Source organism: Schistocerca nitens, chromosome 5 (genome assembly GCF_023898315.1).
Source record: "Schistocerca nitens isolate TAMUIC-IGC-003100 chromosome 5, iqSchNite1.1, whole genome shotgun sequence".
Classification (NCBI taxonomy): domain Eukaryota; kingdom Metazoa; phylum Arthropoda; class Insecta; order Orthoptera; family Acrididae; genus Schistocerca; species Schistocerca nitens.
Window position 1 is genome coordinate 26,843,581 of NC_064618.1, and position 12,149 is coordinate 26,855,729.

Consider the following 12,149-nt stretch of genomic DNA (forward strand, 5'->3'; position numbering starts at 1 on the left):
TAATTTACTGTTATGCGGTAGCGCAGTGCTTCTCCAGCGAGTAGCCCCTTCCCACAACGATTGTACAGACATGCAGAATTTTACAAATTAGCGATTTGACGTGTGGTGCGACGGACGCATCGTCGTATTTTCAAATCGTTGTCGTACTTTTTCAGCCGTTAGTGATGTGGCGAATCATCGATGATGCTTTAGATCTCATCGACCGCTAAGTATCGATGGATGAAAGTAATCTATTGCAAAATATCCAAGTTAAATGACAAGTGACTGTTCGGCTGGGCCCGGCGGAGGTTCGAGTCCTCCCTCGGGCATGGGTGTGTGTGTGTTTGTCCTTAGGATAATTTAGGTTAAGTAGTGTGTAAGCTTAGCGACTGATGACCTTAGCAGTTAAGTCCCATAAGATTTCACACACATTTGAACATTTGAAACGACGAGTTTATGGAATGGCATAAAAGCCACATACAGCTACATCTAATACATTTATTAATCAATAAATACACCAATAATTAAATTTAGACATCTCACTAATTTTTGTCTACTGATTGTAAAGTTTTTTTCCCTTAACTGTTCGTATTTCAGTACACGTTGCTTCTTACTGCTCACGCCACATTAAACGTGACACGGAATTCTCCATGTCTGTAGTCCGTTCACTAACAATGCATGTGTAAAAAATAAATAAATAAATACATGAAAAGTATGAACAACCACTGACCTCACTCCTTGGCCAATACGACTGCTCTACCGTCTCATTTCGTTATCACCTTTAGCGTTAACACAGACCGCACGAAAATGAAAGACAGTTGAAAGTACACTCCTGGAAATGGAAAAAAGAACACATTGACACCGGTGTGTCAGACCCACCATACTTGCTCCGGACACTGCGAGAGGGCTGTACAACCAATGATCACACGCAAGGCACAGCGGACACACCAGGAACCGCGGTGTTGGCCGTCGAATGGCGCTAGCTGCGCAGCATTTGTGCACCGCCGCCGTCAGTGTCAGCCAGTTTGCCGTGGCATACGGAGCTCCATCGCAGTCTTTAACACTGGTAGCATGCCGCGACAGCGTGGACGTGAACCGTATGTGCAGTTGACGGACTTTGAGCGAGGGCGTATAGTGGGCATCCGGGAGGCCGGGTGGACGTACCGCCGAATTGCTCAACACGTGGGGCGTGAGGTCTCCACAGTACATCGATGTTGTCGCCAGTGGTCGGCGGAAGGTGCACGTGCCCGTCGACCTGGGACCGGACCGCACCGACGCACGGATGCACGCCAAGACCGTAGGATCCTACGCAGTGCCGTAGGGGACCGCACCGCCACTTCCCAGCAAATTAGGGACACTGTTGCTCCTGGGGTATCGGCGAGGACCATTCGCAACCGTCTCCATGAAGCTGGGCTACGGTCCCGCACACCGTTAGGCCGTCTTCCGCTCACGCCCCAACATCGTGCAGTGCCCGCCGAAGTGACCGTGCGGTTAAAGGCGCTGCAGTCTGAAACCGCAAGACCGCTACGGTCGCAGGTTCGAATCCTGCCTCGGGCATGGATGTTTGTGATGTCCTTAGGTTAGTTAGGTTTAACTAGTTCTAAGTTCTAGGGGACTAATAACCTCAGCAGTTGAGTCCCATAGTGCTCAGAGCCATTTGAAGCCATCGTGCAGCCCGCCTCCAGTGGTGTCGCGACAGGCGTGAATGGAGGGACGAATGGAGACGTGTCGTCTTCAGCGATGAGAGTCGCTTCTGCCTTGGTGCCAATGATGGTCGTATGCGTGTTTGGCGCCGTGCAGGTGAGCGCCACAATCAGGACTTCATACGACCGAGGCACACAGGGCCAACACCCGGCATCATGGTGTGGGGAGCGATCTCCTACACTGGCCGTACACCACTGGTGATCGTCGAGGGGACACTGAATAGTGCACGGTACATCCAAACCGTCATCGAACCCATCGTTCTACCATTCCTAGACCGGCAAGGGAACTTGCTGTTCCAACAGGACAATGCACGTCCGCATGTATCCCGTGCCACCCAACGTGCTCTAGAAGGTGTAAGTCAACTACCCTGGCCAGCAAGATCTCCGGATCTGTCCCCCATTGAGCATGTTTGGGACTGGATGAAGCGTCGTCTCACGCGGTCTGCACGTCCAGCACGAACGCTGGTCCAACTGAGGCGCCAGGTGGAAGTGGCATGGCAAGCCGTTCCACAGGACTACATCCAGCATCTCTACGATCGTCTCCATGGGAGAATAGCAGCCTGCATTGCTGCGAAAGGTGGATATACACTGTACTAGTGCCGACATTGTGCATGCTCTGTTGCCTGTGTCTATGTGCCTGTGGTTCTGTCAGTGTGATCATGTGATGTATCTGACCCCAGGAATGTGTCAATAAAGTTTCCCCTTCCTGGGACAATGAATTCACGGTGTTCTTATTTCAATTTCCAGGAGTGTATTTATCATTCATAAGAGGTATCTTTGAAAATAACTAACAAAAACGTAAAACCATTCGAAAAGTGCCAGAATATCCATATGTACAAAACTTTTAATACGTTGATACAGTGTATCAAACGTAATGTGAGTATAATGTACGTATCATGAACTGAAAATATACTTACGTAATTAGAAGCATCATTTTAGGAATTAAAAAAAGCAATGTCGGTACATACTATTTGACACCACGAAAGCATGAACTCAGTGACAGTAAGACCACGGTTAGCTATAAGAATAGCCAATGTTCCTACATTACTTGCTCCAAAAATTTGTTAGTCCCTTGCCTCCAGTGGCCACGTTTGACAAATCGACAATGTGTTGCAAATAGGTGTTGCACACAGCTCACTCTTATGTCCACTTTTGTTTCGCATATATGTAAACGACCTTCAAGAAAAAGAATTACTTCTTTCTCCGGATAACACTATTCTAATCAATCCAAACATAGATACAGCAACACAATGGCCAAACTCTGAATCTCCAAAAGACACAAGATATTCAGTCCTGTACATCTAGAGGTACTACACCAATGGTAAGTTTACCACACGATGAGCAGATGATAACTAGAATGGAAGGTTCAAAAATTTTAGGTGACCGTATTGATGAGAATTTAAACTCGATAAAACGCATTGTGGAACTCTTAATTCAGCCATATTTCCCTGCTAATCATTGCAGACCTGGAGAGATGATCAGTGAGGCGACATACATTTTCATTCAGTTAAGTCATATGGAGTAATGTTATGGGGTAACCCACCCAAAGAAAGACAGTCGCACTGTTGAAAACATGCTTAAAGAATAACACGTGATGCTCACTCACGATCAACCTGTAGACACCTGTTTTACGAGTTAGATGTTTCGACCGTTGCTTCACGGTATATTTACCCCTCATGTACTTTGTTGTAAATAATCCAGAGCAGTTCAGAAGGAACAATGATTTACATAATTACAATACCATAAGAAACAATTATTCCACGTTAAGATCGTCTTTACACAACAGAGGGGGGCCGGCCGCGGTGGTCTCGCGGTTCTAGGCGCGCAGTCCGGAACCGTGCGACCGCTACGGTCGCAGGTTCGAATCCTGCCTCGGGCATGGATGTGTGTGGTGTCCTTAGGTTACTTAGGTTTAAGTAGTTCTAAGTTCTAGGGGACTTATGACCACAGCAGTTGAGTCCCATAGTGCTCAGAGCCATTTGAACCATTTGAACAGAGGTGGACAGTGCTGCCATCAAAATTTTTGGTCACTTACCCAGTGGTATAAAATGTCCGACAAAAGGCAAAGTTTTATTTGAAAACAAAGTGAAAATGTGTCTATTAGGCAACACCTATTCCGTAGAATAATTTATGTTTTTGTGATGTTTAGGAGGCGGTGGGTGGGAATTACTAACTCATGTGTGTATAAAAAGACACACACTTGCGACACAGACGTTTTCTGAGTATCGTACCGCGTCATAATGCAAAAACTTAGCCCTAGAAGAACGCCTCTGTAACCGTGGACGCAACGCTGGTTTTTCCAATGGGCTACAGTTTTTCACAATACGGCGCGGTGCGATACTCAGAAAACTTTTGTGTCAACACGCTTGTAAGAGGTCAGCAAGAAGCTCTGTTTACCGAATGAAGCAACAAGTTTACTGTTACCAGTCACTGATTTATTTATATCCACAACGCGTTTCGAAGATTTAAACCTCCATCATCAGATGGATTTACACATGTTAGTATGACCTAAGTCTGTGTAGTGTTTCGATTTTGTGGTAAATAGTAGCACTTTCTAGTGGAGAAACAAAACACTATTTTAGAACATGGTTTGAGGAGGTTTCTTCACTAGAAACTGAACGAATATATGAAGGTAAAAACAGTAAAATATAATACCTGGTGGTCACAGGCTTATTTTCTCTCGTAACACATGTAAACTGTCATATTTTGTAAACAAATGTAGTGTCTGGAAAATACTAGATGCAGAGAACATATAGCAAAACAGAGACATTATCTCGAAGTACAAAGAGTATGTAACATAACAAAATAATTAGGGATAAATTTTAAAAGAATGTGTAGTTTTTTGTCTGAGTTGCTGACTATTTCAATGGCATACAGATCTTCTTCTGTCAAGTTTATATGGCTTGAATTTCATACTCGTTTATATAAACCAGGTGGCACGTTGCAAACTTTAAATACAATAATTGTGTTGCCAACAGTGGTAAAATTATACATAAATAGCAATTTTGGTTGGAATCAGAGATGGAAAATAAAGGAAGGAGGGAGGGAGAGGGGGGGGTGGGGGAGGATTCAGATCGAGGGTAAAAGGTGTGACTGGAAGGGAGAAGCATTTCTGGAGCAGGGGGTTCTTAAGATTATGTTTGTTGCATGTAATGGTATCATATATTGGTTAATGCTTCAAAAATATTCAGATAGCTGTACACTTTATGCTGTTAGTTGTTGATGCACACATAGTTCCAAGTTGACATGGGTTATAACCTGTTGGTGTGATTGTATATTTGTAAATCAAGCATGTCATTGTTAATTTTGGAATGTCACGGTTACATAATTAATCACTTGTGTGTGTGTGTGTGTGTGTGCGTGTGCATCAAAAATTTCGTTGGCTGCTGTTGAAAAGAGAGACGATACTATTGTAAATGTTCTCATTTTAGTCATTTAAGATAGATTCAGGTTGTTTTCTTTGGTGTTTGCATATTTGGAGTGTTTCAGCGATGTTCAGTTGTTGGCCTTTAGGTTGGATGTGTAAGATCGTGACACTTGACATGGTGTTTTGTTTCTTGCACGCGGATGACCATTGCTGACTGTAGTATTTTTTGTTTCTTAGTGCTGCCATGTTTTCTTTGAATCTAATCTCAAATGATCTACCTTTCTGGCATATGGAGGAACAGTGACAGTCCAAATAATCAATTTCGTACAGACCTGCATGATGAAGTGGATTGGCTCTGAGCACTATGGGACTTAACAGCTATGGTCATCAGTCCCCTAGAACTTAGAACTACTTAAACCTAACTAACCTAAGGACATCACACAACACCCAGCCATCACGAGGCAGAGAAAATCCCTGACCCAGCCGGGAATCGAACCCGGGAACCCGGGCGTGGGAAGCGAGAACGCTACCGCACGACCACGAGATGCGGGCCGATGAAGTGGATTACGTGTGTTGCTGTTGTGAGGTAACTTCTGCCCAATGTTGTTGTCAGAGGTAAAGGATGTGTTTGTGCCTTTCTGTTTGAAGGCGTTGGCAGTCTGATATGAAATATTACCCACAAACGGGACTGTATGGAAGATGTCACAGCGATAGTAGGTGCAGAGCGAGCGAGGCACGGTCGGCGCCGACGCACCCCCATGCCTCCCCTACCGAATTTTGTTTAATGAAGAACTTTTAGTTTGTTGTAACATAAGAATATTGTCTTAGGAAGAAGACTGAGCACTTAGTCGCTATCGTAAATGACAGATTACAAGGAAGTTTGCTTAACTGTTTTTCTTGTTTAAGCACGTTTCAAGCTGATCTCACAACAGACTGACTGTAATTGATAATTAATACACGACTGAAAATATTCTATTTGCAACAAGCAATCCAGCTGTTAGGGCAAAATTTCCGGCCAACTACATAGCCGAAGTCGGCTTTTCTGTTTTTGGACGTGGCAAACCCAGCCGTATTGGCTCTCCAAACCGACCTTCGATTCGAGAACAGCTTCACTTAGCGGGTCTCTCTCCCTCTCCCTTGTGGGGCGCCTTTGTCTGGGTACAGGTAGAGTCGGGTTCAGAGCATTGTCTTCGGTGTGATGCGTCAGACTGCGGCAGCGTGATTCAGATCGCATTCCGAGAAGCGAGAACTCGCTTTTTGTGTCCTCCGATGCTGTGTGGCGCCTTCTGGCCAGCTTATGCGGACCTGCTCGCTCCAAAATTTGCAACGCCTACAAGTTTAGTGCAAGCGGGACAAAGAGAAGAAAGGGAAATAGGGTACTGATTCGTGAATAAGCTCCTTTCAAAAGTAAGTTTTATACATTAGTACCTGCAAGGACAAATACGTCCACATTCATGTTGACGCCTCAAGAAACAATGGTTTTAAGTAGTTTTACAGCCAACCAAAGTTAATTATAGTCTGTCATTTGTCGGAGAAAGTTACACAGACCTCTTACGCTTTGTGTGATGGTTTAACTGACTTTTTCCGCAGAAATTAATCCATCGATTGGAATGTAGAGCAATTGAGGCTGTAAGATTAGTATTGCCTCTAATTAATGGATTCGTTCGTTGTTTAGACTGACAGCCGGCCAGAGTGGCCGAGCGGTTCTAGGCGCTACAGTCTGGAACCGCGCGACCGCTACGGTCGCAGGTTCGAATCCTGCCTCGGGCACGGATGTGTGTGATGTCCTTAGGTTAGTTAAGTTTAAGTAGTTCTGAGTTCTAGGGGACCGATGACCTTAGATGTTAAGTCCCATAGTGCTCAGAGCCATTTGAACCATTTAGTCTGACAATTAACAGAACTGTTTCATTTAACACCGGCAAAAACTCATACTGCTTGAAAAATAACGTTTCTTCGACGAGTTGTGTGCAGTATTGCGTTCTCACAAAGGGCACCTACTTGTCACTTTATCACTGTAGACCACCGACTGCATTCTGTTGATCGAATTTACAGTAAATTCGAGTCGTTTCAGGTTAAAAGAAATTCAGACATCTTCGTCAGAATCGCTGGAACTTTCTTCTCCTGAGAAATTGTGTTATAAACCGGGAAAAGCGACAGTCCAGGGCACCAGTACAGATTCATATGAAAGATCGGTTCTCGGTTTCTCGTGGCTGTCACGTAGCCCCAGGTCCATCCGCCTCTGTCCTCTGCCCTGCCAGCGTCCGTGCTGTGGGGCCTTACAATTACTGCGTTGTCTCTTCGCAGTCGTTTTTATGTCTTTCAGACAGAAGAACGAAAGTGTTTGAAATTTACTGATTTTTTGAATAAAGTAAAAGATCCTGTACAAAGTTTCAGATTTAAATTACTAGATTATTGCTTTGCTATTTTCTCGTCGTTTTTAACACTCCGAAGGCGTTGATTCACAAAGCAGAAGCCCCCAATTTATTATTTTCTTGGCGTGTTCGTGTAAAAACTTGCTAATCCTTTAGAACGGTCATGTCTGTGAGGATCTAAAATACGTAAGTTTGCTGGGCGACCTGGGTTTGCAGGGCACTAAAAATGGAATCACTGTATCCTAAAGCGGGGAAAGCAGCAGTTCAGTGAACCGCCAACCAATTGTATCATAACTGGACAACTCAGTCTTTCGTAACATTAGAAATTAATCAAACTGCAGCAATTATTGCTTTTAACCTTGTACATGATGAATATTTACGGTGTCCTTAGAGTTTTCGTGTAAGACTACAACTGAAAAATTCGGTACAATATTCAAGATCAGTGCCAAGTGGTAACCAGATGTCTTACCACTGGCAGCAACCTGAGAGCATTTCGCTGGGAGGCGACAGCTGGGTCCACTGTCACTGCCACTCCAGTGACGTGTCTGATCCACTCTGTGTCCATATTTTTATTGTACTGTTGAAGGTCAAACCGACATTATTCATTTTTTCCGAATAATCCTGGGTGCAGCAGTGAGCACACCACTTACCTGGGCACGCGTCACTCCCTCCAGCTGTCCCATGCCTCCCTCCAACGTAAATAAATTTTCTGATCCGAAGCTCCGCATTGGAACACATAAAATCCGGGCCTTCATCTTGGCCTCACTGCTCGGCGTGTCTGTCGTCCCGAATTAAAAATCTCCATTTTGAACCAACCCATTCGTCTTTTTAACACGGTACATTTCTTAGGACTGATCTCAGATGGCAAACTACCGCGCAATGCACAGGTCCTCACCTTCCAATACGAAGCGAATAACTCACTAAAACTACTGACAGGTCGACAACCCTATAATTGGTGACCATTAAATCCCTTGTTGGCCACATACTAATTTATATCGATGTTACATGCATCTGCGCTCGCCTAAATTTCACACAACCTGTGAGACACCAAAACGACCTACACTTTATCTCGTATTTCGCAATCCTCTTCCTTATCAACTCATCCCTAAACCAACTCATCTATTTCGTCTATTCATAGAGCATCTACAGTTTCAGCCCATAAACGAAACAACGCTATCCTAATACTGTATGTACTACACACTAATAGCCCATCCTGATAGTGTTTAAGACCAATATTATCATCTTATTTATTTTATATTACGCGACCGTCGTCAACTATGTAAATAGTTAACTAGCCAACACCGTCGTGGAATATTAAACACTTAACGGTAAGTGTTATCAAATACGTGAGGAGATACTCCTCGTTAGAGCCTCCAGTCATCTCCCACACCCTGTAAACGTGCTCAGCCAAATCCCATAGCGTCGCTACTCTTCCGTCAACATGAGCCACAGCTTCTCCTCCTCTTTAGCTCAACCTACCCGAGGTAAGTTCAATCAAACGCCCACGCTCTGATCCGTAAATCCGTCCTTCCTCTACCAGGGGTACTCTTGCCTCTCCACTCAGTAAATCAAGGATTTGTCAATTAAGCCCTGCATCTGCTCCACACATTGTACTACCACTCAACATTTATCATCCGCAGCACGCATACACAGCTGCCTTCGCAACCCTCACTCTAAACCTACACCAAGCCGCTACTACTAGCATTGCTTCATTTCCCGCATACTCACTTACAGAAAAACTTAAACTTAGCAGGCACTCCGTCATCAGGCCACTTGTGACCCACCGGGACCATCCGACCGCCGTGTCATCCTCACTGAGGATGCGGATAGGAGGGCATGTGGTCAGCACACTGCTCTCCCGGTCGTTATGATGGTATTCTTGACCGAAGCCGCTACTATTCGGTCGAGTAGCTCCTCAGTTGGCATCACGAGGCTGAGTGCACCCAGAAAAATGGCAACAGCGCATGGCGGCCCGGATGGTCACCCATCCAAGTGCCGGCCACACCCGACAGTGTTTAACTTCGGTGATCTGACGGGAACCGGTGTATCCACTGCGGCAAGGCTGTTGCCATAAACTTAGCAGGAGCAGCCAATTATTCACTAGCGGTGTGCAGCGGTGAAATCGTATACATTGGGAAAGTAAGATCCAATAGGTCGCGAAATTAAAACGACAGTGAAAATCCGATGAAGCTCTTTACACAGATGTGTTGGGCAGTGTCTGTAGTATGGCTATCGATCGAGTCAAGTCGCTCTTTTCAGTCACGGGCACACAGCACGTAAAGACACGGAAAGCATAGGCCGCTGCCTTCTACGACGAGGGTGTTGGTAAGTTGGCACAGCGCCACGACAAATGTGGAAGTCGGAGCGGCGAGTAGAGAAGTAACTGGAAGGTTAAGCGAACTTTTGCAAATAAAACTTTTTTTAATTTTCACTGCGCTTTCCATTTCGTGACCGAACGGACCTTACTCTCCGACCAGCCCTCATATACGAGGGTAATCCCAAAAGCAAGGTCTCCTATTTTTTTATAAGTAGATACACCTGTTTATATTTCTACAGTGATTTACATCAGTTTACAGCTTGAAAATGTTGCTATTTTTCTACATAATCACCATTTCTGTCGATGCATTTTTGTAGACGTTGTGGCAGTTTTTGTATGCCCATGTCATACCAGCTCGCCGTCATGGTGTTCAGAAAGTTATGAAGCTCTTCTTTCACCTCGTCGTCGCAGCTGAATCGCTTTCCGGCCAAATGTTCTTTTAACCTAGGGAACAGGTGATAGTGACATGCGCCAAGTCAGGACTATAGGGTGGGTGGGGGGGGGGGGGTGATTATGTTCCACTGAAACTGTTGCAGGAGAGCAATGGTTTGCCGAGCGATGTGTGGGCGAGCGTTGTCATAGTGAATGTGTACGCCCGCCCGCATCTCGTGGTCGTGCGGTAGCGTTCTCGCTTCCCACGCCCGGGTTCCCGGGTTCGATTCCCGGCGGGGTCAGGGATTTTCTCTGCCTCGTGATGGCTGGGTGTTGTGTGCTGTCCTTAGGTTAGTTAGGTTTAAGTAGTTCTAAGTTCTAGGGGACTTATGACCACAGCAGTTGAGTCCCATAGTGCTCAGAGCCATTTGAACCATTTTTTGTGTACGCCCTTGCGCAACATTCCTCTTGTCCGGTTCTGGATTGCCCGTTTGAGTTTTTTCTGAGTCTCACAGTACCTGTCAGCGTTAATTGTGGTCCCAGTGATTCAGCTCCGACGACGAGGTGAAAGAAGAGGTTCATGACTTTCTGAACAGCATGGCGGCTAGCTGGTATGACATGGGCATACAGAAACTGACACCGCGTCTACAAAAATGCATCGACAGGTATGGTGATTATGTAGAAAAATAGCTAAATGTTCATGCTGTAAACTGATGTAAACCGTTGTAGAAATTAACAGGTCTATGTAACTATTAAAAAAAAAAAAGACCTTACTCTCCGACCAGCCCTCGCATATCTTCGGCTGTCCATTTTCTAACCTCATTCAATATTTAAAGCTGTTTTGCAGGTTTTAGAAATTTGACTGAAGAGCGCCGCAGTGGCGGGGAAGGGGGTTGGGTGGACGAGGTGAGCGGTAGAAGACGCCAGCTCGGTAGCTGCACGACTTGCGAATACCCCGTTTTTCTAGCCGTGGGTCTCTTGCCATTAGGGCTGAATACCCCCTCTGTCTACCCGTGGGTCTCTTGCCATTGGGGCTCAAACTGGCCACCGCGCTTCCGTAGCCACGGCACTCTGTAACGGGGCTGTGTCACTTATTCTGGAGAGAGGCGGTCTGAGCTGGAGCTGGAGCTGGAGCCGACGCCAGGGCGAGTGACGCGCTGGCCGGCTGGCGGGCTGGCCGCCGCCTCACAGCACTGCTGCGAGCGCCCCGCGGCTGCACGCCCGCCACACTCGCTCCTTCCTTTCTCCTGTTGCTAGTGGACCGCCCCACCCCAACCCATCCTAACCTCAAGCTGCCTACATTTCCGAGGAAACCACGATAGTATCGGACGTCAAAGAAATGTCGTCTGTATATAAAAGTATAATTCTTAACACTTTATTCCACAGCGGAAGGAGGGATGAATTGTGCTGCGTGTCGTGTTGTGCAGCTGTCCTGTGTCTGCAGAGGCTCGTTGAAATTGCTCCCAATTTCTGTCTTACTTTGTGTTCACGAACGCACTGGTCACAGTGGGTATACGCATCATAACACACATAAATTAGTTCCCGCAGATCAGATGATTTATTAATAAGAAAAGACATCCCGCAGTGAGTCCGCGATCATTAAACTTTCTTAACGGTATACAACTCTGGATTATAGACCGGTTTTCTTAGTCTTTCTTGGGTACTCAAGGACCAGAATTTATTAAGAAATTACTTCTCGAATTCCTCAAAGGTATCGCACATTTCTGCAGCCTCCACAGCCCAGAGAACCGCATCTTCTGTAATGTACGATACTACTAATTGTATCTTTTGTCTTTCTGACCAGTAGCTCGACATTACGTTTCGTCAGTTTTTCACATACACGACAGGATGTGTTGTTTTCTTGTCTTCATTAAAGGTTGGGAATTGTCGGTGTTTTAACATCGACTCATCTAATTTCATGCGCGCAAGCGTAGGCGCAATCTCTCCCACCGCTGCTGCATTACCACCTCCTTCGTTTGTTTCGCAAACATTGCTGTTTTGCTGCGGGGTAGGATTATCGTTGCCCTGCCCGTTAACGA

General features: G+C 45.7%; 1 protein-coding gene and 1 pseudogene across 1 annotated transcript in view; one reads left to right on the forward strand and one right to left on the reverse strand.

Moving 5' to 3' along the window:
* LOC126260973 (unc-112-related protein-like) overlaps window positions 1–12,149 on the forward strand; it is a 651,959-nt gene that overhangs the window by 295,979 nt on the left and 343,831 nt on the right. The gene's annotated exons all lie outside the window — the stretch shown is intronic.
* LOC126261026 (5S ribosomal RNA) lies at window positions 9,374–9,491 on the reverse strand (annotated as a pseudogene).